Source organism: Python bivittatus, unplaced genomic scaffold (genome assembly GCF_059951505.1).
Source record: "Python bivittatus isolate LINGU-HERP-01145 unplaced genomic scaffold, Pbiv_v1 ctg000690_np1212, whole genome shotgun sequence".
Taxonomy (NCBI): Eukaryota; Metazoa; Chordata; class Lepidosauria; order Squamata; family Pythonidae; genus Python; species Python bivittatus.
In genome coordinates this window covers 8108158-8122763 of record NW_028277096.1, presented here as the reverse complement: position 1 = coordinate 8122763, position 14606 = coordinate 8108158, and positions in this window count along the sequence as shown.

The following is a 14606-nucleotide window of genomic DNA, read 5'->3' as shown; positions in this document are numbered from 1 at the left end:
TTGTTCAGAGAAAAATATATCGCACCACATTCTCTGCCAATTGTCAGAGTCACAATCTCAAGGTGCTGTGGGGTATGGATGGGTTGTCAGGGGGAGTCAAAAAAGTTAAGATGGAGGCTGCAACCTTGCGATCAATGCCCTGCCCCTTTTTTTTCATATATCGCCCAGGAGACACTTGTTAAGAAGAGGTGAGGCTTCAATTGCACAGTCACAACCATCACCTTGATTTTTTTGAGACCCCACTGTGCACATCTCTGGGGATAGCTTGGCAGCCAGGGGATTCTATGTGGCTGATGGAGGCTATTGGCGGTTCTTGCTGGCAGGTTCTTGATCAGAGCCTGCTTGTACCTGCTAAGTACCTTTTTAATCTCATTCGGCTACCCACCAGAGTTTTGTTTTTGGGTTTTTTTTTGGTTTTTTTGCCTGGCCCATCTCAACTTCTTCCCCACTGGGATATGACACGATAGATACTGGAAAAATTTTTTTGTAGTGATAGCTGTCCTTGTGATTTGAGTGAGCCTGAAACCCTCACCCACATTTTCTTCCGTTGTCCCATCGATGAGAACATACACTGTACCTTTTAATGCTCCTCACCAATAGGATTCAAGTCCTCTTTGAGGCAGGTGCTGGGCCCCTTCTCTTGCAGGGTCAGAATTCAACTGTTTTAGACTGGCTCCGTTTTTATCAGCTGCTATCTCAGTCAGAAGGAAAATACTGGTTTTACCCTGATGTTATGTTTCGTTACCTGTTCTCTTTTACTCTCTCTAGCTTTATCCTTTGGGGGGGGGTTCCTCTCCTTTTTTAGGCTCTTTTAAATTTCTATTTGTATTCTATTTGCATTTTTATTGTGTTTCATTTCTTTTTAACGGTTTTTCTAATTGCTGGTCACGGCCCTTATTTACCAATAAAAATAAAATTGCACTGACTGTAAAAAAAATAGATTAAGGCTTAGCATGAAGCATGAATGAGGGCAGCCCAAGTGGCACGTATGCTGGAGTGTTTTTGCACAGAAGTAGTCTGTATTTCTGTATCAAGCGTCTACTCTTGTTCCATCAATTTCAGAGAGGAAACCTTCCCCAGGTATATTCAGGAGACATTTTCATCCACCAGGGCATTATAATTACTCCCATCTATCCAGGGCAGTGTTTCTCAACCTTGACTAGTTTAAGCTGTGTGGACTTCAACTCCCAGAATTCCCTGGCCAGGGAATTCTGGGAGTTGAAGTCCACATAGCTTAAACTAGTCAAGGTTGAGAAACACTGATCTAGGGATTTGGGATGTCATTCAAGACAACGGGCACAGCTCCCAAGGAAGCTTGGCTTCCGAACCTGGTTCATATTTAACTATTAACTATGGCCTTCTCCCTACCTTCTTCATCCGCTGCTCCCATTCTGAATATTTGTGTGGGTGGAGATTCCACATGCAGAAAATATCTAAGCAGTTTAGCCAAGAAGCTGGTTTGATGTATCCAAGCTTGGCAACTGAACCTGAGACATGGCACAGCACAGAGCTGGGTACATATATGCATAAAAGCAAGTTGGGCCAGTTAACAACTAGAGACAAAACAGATTTTGCTCCAGATTTATATATCCAAATGGGAATCAATTAAGAGAAGGATTAAAATAGTCCCTGTCAGTTTTAGGGTAAAACATTTATATACACATCTATCTATCTACTTATACCCACAGGCACAAGTTTTTTTTTTAATCCCCAAATAATTCCAATAAAGTTGTCATGCTTCTAGCAGCAGCTGGCCATACAAGACTACAACTGAGATTTTGTTTCATTTCCTGCCACGGAAATGCAATTCTTCTCCACCTATGTTTCTGCCCCATGCATCTGTGGACATTTTGCTCTGTTCTGATCTGACACAATGCCACAGTCCTTGCACCCAACTAGCCTGAACATAAAAGGGAGATAAAATGTATACAAAATCACACACACACACAACTTTCCCAGAAGTTGCTTGTCATGCAACAGGCCAGATGAACTGAAGGGGAGTTTCCAAAACAAACAGATTGATAGATAATGTGAAAGGTTAAAAAAGTAAACAAGGGAGCAGAGAGACCAAATAAATAGGCCATTCAAGAAAATACAGGAAAAGTCTGTGTTACAGAAGGCAAGGAAAAACAAGATCTCCAAGCCTGAAATCTTGAAACCAAGGCTAGAAACCAGGAGACGGTGAGTTCTAGTCCTGCCTTAGGCATGAAAGCTGGCGGGGTGACTTTGGGCCAGTCCCTCTCTCTCAGCCCAACATACCTCACAGGATTGTTGTTGTGGGGACAATAGGAGTCAGGAGTATTAGGTGTGTTCACTGCCTTGAGTTATTTATAAAAATAATAAAGGCAGGATAAAAAAAATCTAATCTAATCTTTGACTATCTGGAAGCAAATAGCTATTTCCCCTACTTGCTTGAGGAAACTTGTCTCACATCACCAGCTTGATAATACTGCAGTCATATCTTTTATAAGGAAATAATATTTGTTGCAGCCCTTACATTTTTTTTTCTTGTCATAAGACAAACGCTACTTGTCTGGTAGAACCGGTTGTACATAACAGGAGGATCTTTAGTCAGGATAATGGACCATCATTCTAATGTTGCCGGGAAGAAAAAGGTAGTTGAGACCTAAACTAGGAGTGAACCTGAGAAAAGGAAGGTTATCAAGAAACATCAGTTGATAAATATTTGGTTGCAAAATATGAGTAGGGAGGCCATTTTAAAGGCAGTGAATGGAAAGGAGGTTGTTGGAATGGGGAAATAACCAAGAGCAGAGGAATAAAAAAAGGGAGGACAGAGAAAAGAATTTAAATACTGAGGCAAGTGGAGAAGGTAAGTGTCTAAAGCAGTGTTTCTCAGCCTCAGCAACTTTAAGCTGTGTGGACTCCAGCTCCCAGAATTCCCCAGCCAGCCATGCTGGCTGGGGAATTCTGGGAGCTGGAGTCCACACAGCTTAAAGTTGCTGAGGCTGAGAAACACTGCTCTAGACAGCAAGGAAGTCAGGTCACAATGAGCATTACCTGGCCAGGGATCCACTCTCACACAGCATAACTCCACATCTCATGGCTGCAGATACTCACATGCCAAGATTGATTAGTTTAAACTGAGTTACCTTTTTGTGCATTGCTTAGTGTATTGTGGGAAGCTAGCCTGTCTGGTTAGTTTATGGTATAAGGTATTGCGCAAACTCAGAAAATAAATTTATTCAATAACTGGATTAAATGTGTGGCACAAACCCAGACAGGTATTCTGGAACAGCAGCATCCTTAAGACATTAAGCGGGCAAGAATGCAAAACAGTGAGCAGAGCAGAACTGGACTCCGTTTGGGAAAATCGAGAGAACCTGCCTGCCAAGAGAACTGTCAAATAACTTTATTTATCAAGGGAATTTTGGAGGGGGGTGGAAAATGAAAAGGAGATGATGGGAAACCTGCCCCATAAAATCCCAATGCTGTATGCGGTTCTTGGTAAAGCCAAACCAGTGTATGTTCATGCAACATGCTTAACTTGGTTAGTACATTAACCAAGTTTCTCTGTTTGCACAGTATACTGACCTTATTTTGCCTAACATAGCCAAAAAATGAACTAACCAGATTAAGCCTTTTGTATGAATATAGATGCTAGATTTGTACTCAGCCAATGGTTGGATTTCTACATGGCACTACATCATAATATGAGCTGCTGATTTCTGGCTTAGCATGACATCTGAACGAGGCCATTATGGCTTATTCAGCAAACCATGGTTAAAACAAATATTGTCTTAGCATATGTGACTGCAAACAAAGGCATTGCACATGTAGAGTATGAGTGTAACTGAAACTCAGTAACTGTTCACAGATTACGTTAGATCACAGTAGAGTTTGTGTGGTTTCACTGATGCTAATAGTGAGCCCAGCCGAACCATAATTTATGGCACGTTGTGTTGTGTGTATGCAGCCAGTTGTGGTTAATTCAATGAACCTGAAAATAGTCTTTGAAGGTTATTCCCTCAGTCACAGCCTGAGCCTTCAGAGATTACTCCGAAAACCTTGGCAGTTCAAACTCTTTTTAAAATGTTTTGCCAGCCATTAAAATAAAAAAACAGTGTGGATAGAAAATGTTTTAGAGTGACCATGCATGGTTTTCTTGTGGGCCTCGAAAAAGCAGGTAGCACAGGACAAGAAGCCTCAACTTGTATTTTAAACCAAGTAGATAAAATTTGATTTACTGCCAGCCTAAAACAGCAGCCATAAAAATACTGTACTAAATAACTAAGCAGCTGATGTGCTCCATTTGCTTCTGACCTCTTAATTAGCTGTTTTCAGGCCATTTGTAGCGTTTAAGGGCTTCTAATGCTGCTCAAAATATTACAAAAATGGAAAGTGAACTAGTAGGGCAGCCTTTGCAAAATGTTTCTTCTTTTGCATGCAAAGCCTACTTTCTCAGACGCAACAGGGATGAGATCCCAAGGCTTTATAGGAAAGAAAGGATAAGAGAAAATAAGAAATTGATGGATTAGCAAAAGGATCATCCAAGCTTCTGAGCAAGGCATGAGGAGGATCCCCCTCTATACTTGTTGCCTCTTAGCAATTGGTAACTAAGGCCCTTGATCCAAGTAGTCAAGAGCCATCAAGACTAGTTGCCATTGGTAGCCCAATCCTGCAGGACTCTGTCATATTCTTCTAAAATTATCCAAACATATAATGGCAATAAACCGCATTCTGCTTGCATGAAGAAGCTCTTTTCTTGAATTTCCCTCATTTCAGTTCAATGGACAATTGAGAATTCTAAAAGCACCTATATGAGAAAGGAACTTCTCTCTGCCCATATTTCCCATGCTAAGTGTAATAGTGCATAGAGTTCCCCCCACCCTTCTCTTGAAATCTGAAATCAAAACTTGTGAGAAGTTTCTATCCCATTTTCTACAAGTCTAAAAGGGCAGCAGCACCCGCTGCCGGACAATGCAACGGAGGAAGCCTCAGCTAAGGCTCAGCTCCGGTTCATAGCCAACGTGCAGCAAGGGCAGAGTGAACGTTTTCTATGCAACAGTAGGAAAGCAGTTCGCGATTTCTTCAGTTCCACATTATTTCCAACAGCCAAGCTGAATTGTTTTTATATTTGAAATTGCAGTAAAAACAGTGTTTAGAAAAGAAAAGAAAAAAGAATAGTGTCTCTATGAAGCTTGAGAGCAGCCTGTTTTCCATTTGCAAGCTCTCCTGGGCTTTGGGAGAAAGGTGCCTTGATGTCTTTTCCGTTTCCTTTTATAGCAGGGTTCCTCAACCTTGGCAACTTTAAGACAGGTGGACTTCAACTTTGCTGGCTGGGGAATTCTGGGAGTTGAAGTCCACCCATCTTAAAGGTTGAGAAACCCTGTTTTATAGGACTGGGCTTTTGTTCTGGAGTTTGTTTGGTGGTTTTTTTGCATACAACCAGACAAATGCATGCAACCTGAAGTACACATATGGGTTTTTGAGGATGGATACAAGCTGCCACCAATTTTTTCATTTTACATGGAGCAGCAGCGAGGTGTTGTTTGAGCAGTGGGGCAATCGGGGAGTCTGCAGGATAGGGTCAAAAAAGTCAAGATGCAATCAAACTCCACGTTTTTTTATGTGCATGACACACATAAAAGATGGGGGAGCTTCAATCACACTATTGTAGCCACCATATTGATTTTTTTACCCCCACCCCCCACCCCTTAGTAGTAATGTTTGGTCTTTCAGGATCATCTTCCAATTGCTTTTGAGGAATTAGGAACTTTGCAAACCTTTCCAGAGGCTGCGTGAAAGGAAATAGTAGGAAGAGTGGTGGTGAAGTAGGAAGAAACAACAAAGGGAAAGCTTCTGCCATTACAGTACACACACACACCCATACATATATATACATTTTATTAAAAATTTTAAAAATATAAAAACTAATATAAAGTAAAGAAAGAGAAGACAGGAAAGGAGAAAAACAAAAACAGACAAAAGTGCAAAAAGAAAAGATGAGAAGAAATAGAAAGGAGAAGCTTCTGATTTTCTTTGCAGCAAATACAAATATGTTTACAAAGTTTTTGTACGGTTACAAAAAAAAGTCACTTTTTTCTATTATCTATTTTTTTTCTAATCAGCAAAACCACAAGTCATAAGTGCATTTTTTCCTGTTTCATGCAAAGTCTGTAAGGGGTTTCCAGTCAGCCATAAATGTAGATGTTGTCTTTTCTCTAATCAAGGAAGTCAGTAACGCTATCTCTGCAAGTTCCATCATCTGCACCAAACATTCCTCCATTGTGGGTAACTGCCATTACAGTACTTATTGCTCCCATAAGAGGTCTTGGCATTCCTCAGTTACACTGACCTCCAGAAGACAGTATGCGACTGGTTTCATCTGTACTGGGATTAGTCAGACCATATTCTATGGGGTTCAAACCTCTACTTTATATGACTATTGTACAGTCCTACCAGTAGAGCAGTGTTTCTCAACCTTGGCCACTTTAAGATGCTGGCTGGGGAATTCTGGGAGTTGAAGTCCACACGTCTTAAAGTGGCCAAGGTTGAGAAAGGCTGGTCCAGTTGCTTTGGTGACTTCGTGCCTCTCCCACTTCCCCAAAATAACAGGCCGTGTAATTCGCCGCACATCTCTTTTTGCCCTTCTTCTCCTTGGCAAGCAACATTAGGCTTCCAAGTGCATTTCAGAAGCTGACTGTTTCCCCATATACCCCTTCCTCTCAGGCACGGGCTCCTTTCTTTCTCCCTGTCCTTGGAACTATTCCATTTACCCACCCAAGACAGAAAAGCAATGAGGTCCAATGCATGAACCCAGATGCTATTTTAAAGTCCTTCCTGGCATTCCTTGTGTAAAACTGAACTGGATTTCCACTAAAAGTTTAAGTAGGCATGGCTTTGGCCACAAAGATGCAAAGGGAAAAGTAATACCATTTTTTGTCTGTCTGATCTTGCTTACAACCTAAACACTCTCATGGTGTAAATTCTGGCTTCTTGTACTGCTGATGTTTTAAGTCTCCATACCTATAGCTCTCCCCCAGTTTCCCTGATTCCCTAGTGAAAGGCAACATCTCTCTGAAAAAGTTGTAAATATGTACTGCAATCACACCCTTCGGGGACTATAATTAGGAATGTAATTTCATATATGATTGCCTGCTTCTCGCGTCCACATTCCATCTGCTTTTAACGTGAAATCTTATTATTATATATCATCATGTGCACTTTGAAGAAAACAAACCCAGGTGTTCTCAGCTTCTTAAGGAGCCAAAATGAAATTTAGGCCAGGGGTAGACAGATTTCAGGCTTGTGGGATCTTTGCTGGGACCTGAAAATCCAGCCAACAAAGGCAAGTGCAAAAAATGTGCTTAGGATGAAAAAACAGGGAGATTTGGCATATCTGCTGAGGAATTAGTTTTCAGTATCAGAACTCAACTGAGTTCACAGCCTTTTCTGCACAAAGCTCTACTCTTAGTACCCCCATGGTTTTTTTTTTTTAATTATTATTCATCCAAATGAAAAAAGCCATTTGGATGTTGCTATTGATAAACCGTTGAGAGTTCAAAATATTTGTCCATACAATCAGTTGTACAGATTATAGTATGCACATTTGTCCTCTATTTCAGGCTCAGAAATATTCCAAATCAAGTGTTGTTTGTTATTACAGGTAGTCCTTGTTTAGCAACCACAACTGGAACCAGCAACTTGGTTGTTAAGCAAAGTGGTCGCTAAGTGAAACCACAACTGTACTTATGATCTTACTTCAGCTTTTCTTGGCTTTCCAGACCTGTGAAGATCATAAATGCAGATTGGTTGCAAAATTACTTTTTCATCACTGTCGTAACTGCAAATGGTCACTGTATGAGGCAGTCACTAAATGAAGACTACAGTACTGTATTTCCTTCTCTGGCTCAGAACATAAAATGAAATTCTTCTTTGATCAGAGAAAAACAATATCTACATTTATGGCTGACTGAAAACCCCTTATGGACTTTTGGCATGAAACAGAAAAAAATGCACTTATGACTTGTGGTTTTGATGACTAGAAAAAAAATTGGATAACAGAAAAAAGTGAGCTTTTTTGTAATCATAGAGTAGAAGATAATTTTGCAATTGTACTTAGATTTGCTGCAAAGGAAATCAGAAGCTTCTTCTTTCTATTTCTTTTTATTCTTCCCTTCAGCACTTCTGCTTTTTCTTTCTTTTTTACTTTGTTCTTTCTACTTTGTATTAGTTTTTATATTTTTTGTAAAACTTTTAATAAAACATTTATTAAAAAAACATAAAATGAAATTCTGTGCATGGATAATCAGCATGCTACAGAACAGAACTAGCATGCACAGATGTTCTTAAGCATACACCCCTTCTGACTTTGCATGACACAGTATACTTTATCATTTAGTGCAATGTGAAAACTCAGCAAAATTGTGGCTTATTCAATAAGCCATGTTAAGCAGAGCATGATGTTAACATGATACATGAAACTATCAATATTTAGGCTTAGCACATGGATCAGTGCACTCCCAAGGCTGCTGAACAACAACCCTCAGCACCCATCCCCATTGATTGTCCTTCATAGGTTAATGGGAGTTGTAATGTAGCAACCTCTGGGTGCCACAGGTTGCCTACCCTGGCTTAACATATGACGTATCCAGGCTAGTACAATCCAGCTCGCGATGTTTCTTGGCTGCAAGAGTAAAAGAAAATCACACACCTTGAGCATAGGTGTCTCCTTCAAGGCTGGTCTGAAGGAATATCTTCCATGCAAGAGACAATGGGGAATGGACCTTCTCATCTCAAAAAACAAGAAAAAAATCTCTAGCATTATTGTTCCTCCTCTGGATACAAATGCATGCAGATTTAATCAATTACTCATTTTTTGTAAATATTATGTGAATTTTAGGTTATAATCCCATACACGTTGACCACGCTACCAAAAGGGCAGTGTAGGGCTGGAGAAGGTGCAGAAACAGGTAATCAATAAGATTAGGGACGCCAACAAGTAACAATATTTCATATTTTAACTAGATGGAAAAATGAAGAAGACACAGTCACTAATATGCAAGGTACATATGGAAAAAGCAAGTGGAGAAAAATAGTTCTTATGACCTACCTGGAAGTAAGCCCCATTTGTGGCATTTGCTTCTGAATGAACATGTATAGAACTGTTAGTAAACAAATACCATCCAATTTTTTTTAATGATGAAATGTCTACTTTTCATAATGTTTTTGGTAATGGCTGGATCTAGAACAAGTTAGAACTAGGTTGGGTGGTTTGTGTTTCAGCCTATTCTGGGAACCCAGCCATTGTCTTAGCAAGTTGTCTGAACCCGACCATTATATTAAATTATACATAGGTACATATTTTATTATAGTCATAGACCATCTCAAAAACAGAAGTGTTCAATAGCAAGGAAAAATCACAGTAAAAGCCGGTAATTATGAAACTGACAAGGTCAAAGTATGACATATCTTACAAATAGTAGAACAAAACTTAGCCATGTTAAGAAATAAAATCACATTAATCAGAAAGTAGGCTTAATGACGCTGAAAGTTGCCGGCCAGAAATGGTCGATGTGTCAGCGGTTCGAGTCCAGCCTTCGCATTAACAGGGTGAGCTCCTGTTTCCTCCCCAGTTCCTGTCAACCCAACAGTTCGAAAACTCACGTGAGTAGATAAATGGGTACTCTCACGCCGGTGGGAGGAAAAATGCTGGCAGCGCCTTGCAAAAGGAGTCAGGAGCAGTTGCCAGTAAGCGCGAAACCACGCTTGCCCGAAAAGGACGCAAAGCAACGGAAACCCCGCCTCCTGCACTCGCCAGCTGGGCTCTGCTCTAAGAAGGAGGCTCTGGCAAACCACTTCCGAAACACCTTGCCTTGAAAACTGCAAGGACTCATCCAAGCAGTCACTGCAGAGTCACTAACGACTGAGCGCAGATTAAAAAAAAAAAAAAAGCAACTATGGTTTATTAATTTGGGGACAGGCTGTTGTGTGAACACAGCAATTAAGTACTGTTAACCTGACATTGGGCTTTAATGTACTGGGTGAAGACAACCATTGGGTATTATTCTGTGTCTGTAAACCACTTTGATCATGTTTAAATACATTTCATGCTTCTTTCTATACAATTTTATTTCACCCCTCAAGTTGCTTGACTAGGTGGCAGGGAATGAATTGAGAAAAAAAAGTCTATAGCCCATCAGTAAACAACCCATCCATAAAATGTGGGAGAAGCATTCTCAAGAGGCCCAAATGATAACCATAGCAAAGATGTAACAAAAATACTATCCAAGGTACCTGTTTTCCTGAAAGAATGCTGATTGTAAGGGTTTTACACAGCTTAACAATGTCAAAATTGGCAGTGCAGTTTGAATCCCAGCAACGAGTCAGAGGCTGGATGTATTTGCAAAGGATTTCTCTTAATTCCCATAACAAGTAGTTCACATCCTCCACGCTCCAGGTGAAGAAAGGCAGCCTAGAGAGAGCCGAATATTATTTGAAAGAGGTATGCCTAATTCCCAGTGCAGAAGCATCCCATTTTCACTTCATCTCAGTGGGTTCAGCTTAGTTACTTCCAAAGTCTGTGTTTTTCCAGAGTGTCTGGTTCCCTCAACCCCCAAGATCTTTTTTAAAAAGGTATATTGACAAAGAGTAAATGCACAGAATGATTTCCACAAATCTTTGCCATTTGCTCTTTAAAAAAATATATAGAGCACTTTTTGCTGTCCTGGGATTCATTTTCAAGCATGGTTGAACTGAGTTTCTTTCTCCTGCAAAAAATGTGTATCTGATCTTCCTCTATCTCGTTCTAGTTCAGAAGACTTTCTTCGAAGTAAATGACTTCAGGATTACAGCTGGAATGATTGCAACATTCCAACCTTACTTAAACACCGAAATTAAAGAAAGAAGTTGATATCAAACCAATGATAAAAATAAACAGAATGATTGTTTATGAATTTTCAACATGTCCAACATGTATTTACTTTTCATGTAGACTGTTTTTGCTGTTGTGCAGTGATTTGTGGGATACCTTCCAGATTTGTATGAGAAATCACTCTGAAGTCCCAGGGCTATATACCCCACTCAGAAATCTGGGGGAAAAATCCGGGAAACAATCATGGGAAATCATTTCCATATTACTCCCAAGAAAATAACATGGACATACCCATGTAGCCACCAGAAGATGAGCTGAACTCAAGAAAAACTTTACCTTTTTTCACATTTAGTTGATCCCAGTGTGTAGGGGATTGTATTATTATAATGCAAGACAATTTAAAAGTAGTTTTCAAAATGTCACTGCTCAACAATGGGCATTTTATCTTTGGAACTCCTAGGAATTGTCCTCCTAGGAGACAAGTTAAGCTTTTTGCATTACCCCAAGCTTTTGATAGTTAATTTGCTGCTAATAATTCGTGTTTTAATTTCAGCTGTGAGGTTTCTGTGAATATACAGTAATACTTTTTTAATGTACCTATATATAGGGATGGCTAGCCCCATAGAGGCCTGCTGTCTTCAGCCCCAGATTCTTCATCTTCTTGGAACCTTCTTTTCCTCTTTTTTAGTAATGTTTTTAAATTTTGATGTTTTATGTATTTATATGTATTTATGGTTTTAATGTTTTGTGTGAGTCGCCCAGAGTCCCCCATTGGGGGGAGATGGGCAGGGGAGAAATTTAATAAATAAAATAAATAAAATACGCATACTCACAGATAAGCCCATCCATGAATAAGCTGACCCTCAAAACTTTTGTGTTTTAATTTTCACAACTGGCTTATCAGCAGGTGGCACATTTTTCATGGTATTTTGATTAAAAAGTTGAGGGTCGGCCTATCTGTGGATGGGCTTATCCGCAAGTATATACGGTATGCTATTTTTTCCAGTACTGTTTAGATTATTCTATCATGTGCTGCGCTATGCTCTGGAAGCTTTAAAACAATTTTTCACCCCAAATATATATCAAATGGTGCAACACAATACTGACTTGGCAGAAGTTTCACTGAGCACAGTGATTTATTTCTGAGTAAACATCCTTTGGGCTTAACAATTAATCACTTCCAAGTTTTTAAGCGTAACACTTGGTAATCCTAGATGTATACAAAATATAACGATTAGGTTTAGTTGTCAAGTACCTGCCACAATTAAATGGCATATCGAGATTTAAAAGCATCCAGGTACATCCTGAAAGCTTCTTATTGGCTTATCAAGAATAAAATATGAACAAAGAGAAAGAGAAACAAACAACAAATAGAAGAGGAAATTAATAATCTAGAAAATGGTTTTTAAGATGCTTTTGGGGGTGGGGAGAACATAAATGCCATCCCTAAATATTGATGTAAAGAATTCTGCCAAACTGAACTCAGAGTTAAACTGATGTTAAAGCCATTAGCCATGGGAATTGATGTCTGTTTGATAGAGGTAGGCTTTTTGTGTAAGAAAAAAATCTGTCTGAAAAATAAGGCTTTCAGCCAAGAATCTTAAAAATAAGTGAGTAGGTTCACAGATCATGTTAAACTATTATTGTTTTAAAAGAGAGCCAATGTGGTATAGTGGTCAATATACTGGAGAAATCCATCTTTAGCCATGGAAGCTCAGAGTGACTTCAGGCCAATCACTCTTTCAGCCCAGCCTACCTCACAAATGCCAATTATGTCACCTTGAGCTTCAGGAGAAGCAGCAGGACTTTTGCACAGTAATTTACTTATTTAGATGTATATCCCATCTTTCTTTCTTCCAGGAGCAAGAGGCAATGTATATTGTACTTCCTTCATTTTTTTCTAACAGCAACCCTGTTAGATAGGTTGGACTAGAGCAGTGTTGTCCAAACTTGGCCACTTTAAGATGAGTGGACTTCAACTCCCAGAATTGGGAGTTCCCCATGGCTGGCTGGGGAATTCTGGGAGTTGAAGTCCACTCATCTTAAAGTGGCCAAGTTTGGACAACACTGGACTAGAGGAAGTGACTGGCCCTGAGTCATTCAGTGAGGATATAAACCTAATTAATAAACTATTGTTGACTTAATCTCAACTGGTCGAGTTGGTTAAGTATGACTTACAAGCGACAAGGGCAAAAAATCAGGAGCCTAGTAGCACCTTTTCCAACTAACAGATTTTTATTAAAGGGCATAAGCTTTTGTGAACTACAGCTTGTATCTTTTAATAAAAATTGTTGGTCGGAAAAGGTGCTATCAGACTCCTGATTTTTTGCCACCATAGACTAACACAACTCTCCTCCTACAAAAACAACAGTGGCATGATTCACAGAACAGGCTAATCCAGCCTTGTGTATTTTTTTTTTGAAAAGTCAAACAAATCTACTGCTGCCAAATGACACCGTGGCCAGGAAGGATCCTCCAGCACCTCTGCAATGCCTCCAGGCCTCACCGACGCCACCAGCGCCATTGCTGCCACCCCATCGCTAGCCACCAAACAGCTGACTGGCGCACCAGATATTCCTTTGCAGCCCACCATTATTTTTAATGTAGCAACATGGCCCTTTCCCCTGCACAAGTTGTGCTATAGCAAAATTAAAGAAATCACACCATGGTTTTGCTCCTAAGACCCAACTCCTGGATCTGCCACTTTCACAACAGGGCCATTTGGCACAGTGAGGCATCTGTCTCAGGCTGCAGGCGGTGGGACAGCAGTGATAGGCTGCTGTCCCACTCTGCACATCTTCAGTTGAGAACGAGGAGCATCCATTTGTCATATTTTAGTAAGATCAGATCATGCCTGCATTCACATAGCATGCCCAACGTGATTACTGAAGTAACACATTCCCTGGGTTTGCAAAGCTTATTCAGTCTGATGATATTACCTAGTTGGGTAACGAAAGGTCTGCAAGGAAATCACCAAGCTCAGAGAGCACCAAGAATGCCATAGTTCAGCTCTGAGCTACAGATATTCGCTTCAATTGAAAGTTTATTCAATCAGACCAGATAGGCTGCGTTTGCACATGAAGCCAGAGAAAATATAATCAAGGTTAATATTAACTCAGCACTGTAAGGCTGCGGAAGAAGTAGATCTTGGTTGGACAACAGGAAAACATTCATTGGATGTTGGATGACTAAGCGTTAGGACTGCTGTTACTAAATTTCTGCACTGGGCAGGGGGTTGGATTACATGACCTTCAAAGCCCCTTTCAATCCTTATACAGTATTTTGTGTTTGGTGACAGGGCTGAGTCACTCTCAATTCAGAGGCAATAGGCTTGCCTACTTTCAAAGGAGACTTTTTTAATTTAGTGAAATAAGTTGAGTTCACATAGGGCACTAAACAATTATGTGTTTGCTTGGTTCGGATTAGCATACTGTGTTTAAACCCAGTCAGTCACTGTGGTTTCTAGACTATAGTTCATACTATGCAAACACAATCAGTTCTGGTTTAGTCAACCATGTCCAAACTAACTATGGCTCTGCACAGTAAACTGAACAGTTTTAACACCTAACAGAGGGTGAGGGGCAATTCTGCAAAGAGGATGGGGGCCCTATCACTAATGTGGACAGGAGTGTAATTTTCAATGCTGTTTGAGGTGGCAGGGCTTTTTAATCTACATCAAGCGTGTTTAGGGCCAGGGGCATCTAAAAAAAATTAAAAATCAAGATGATGGCTGAGACAGTATAATCAACCCCCGACCCTTTGCATGCAAAAA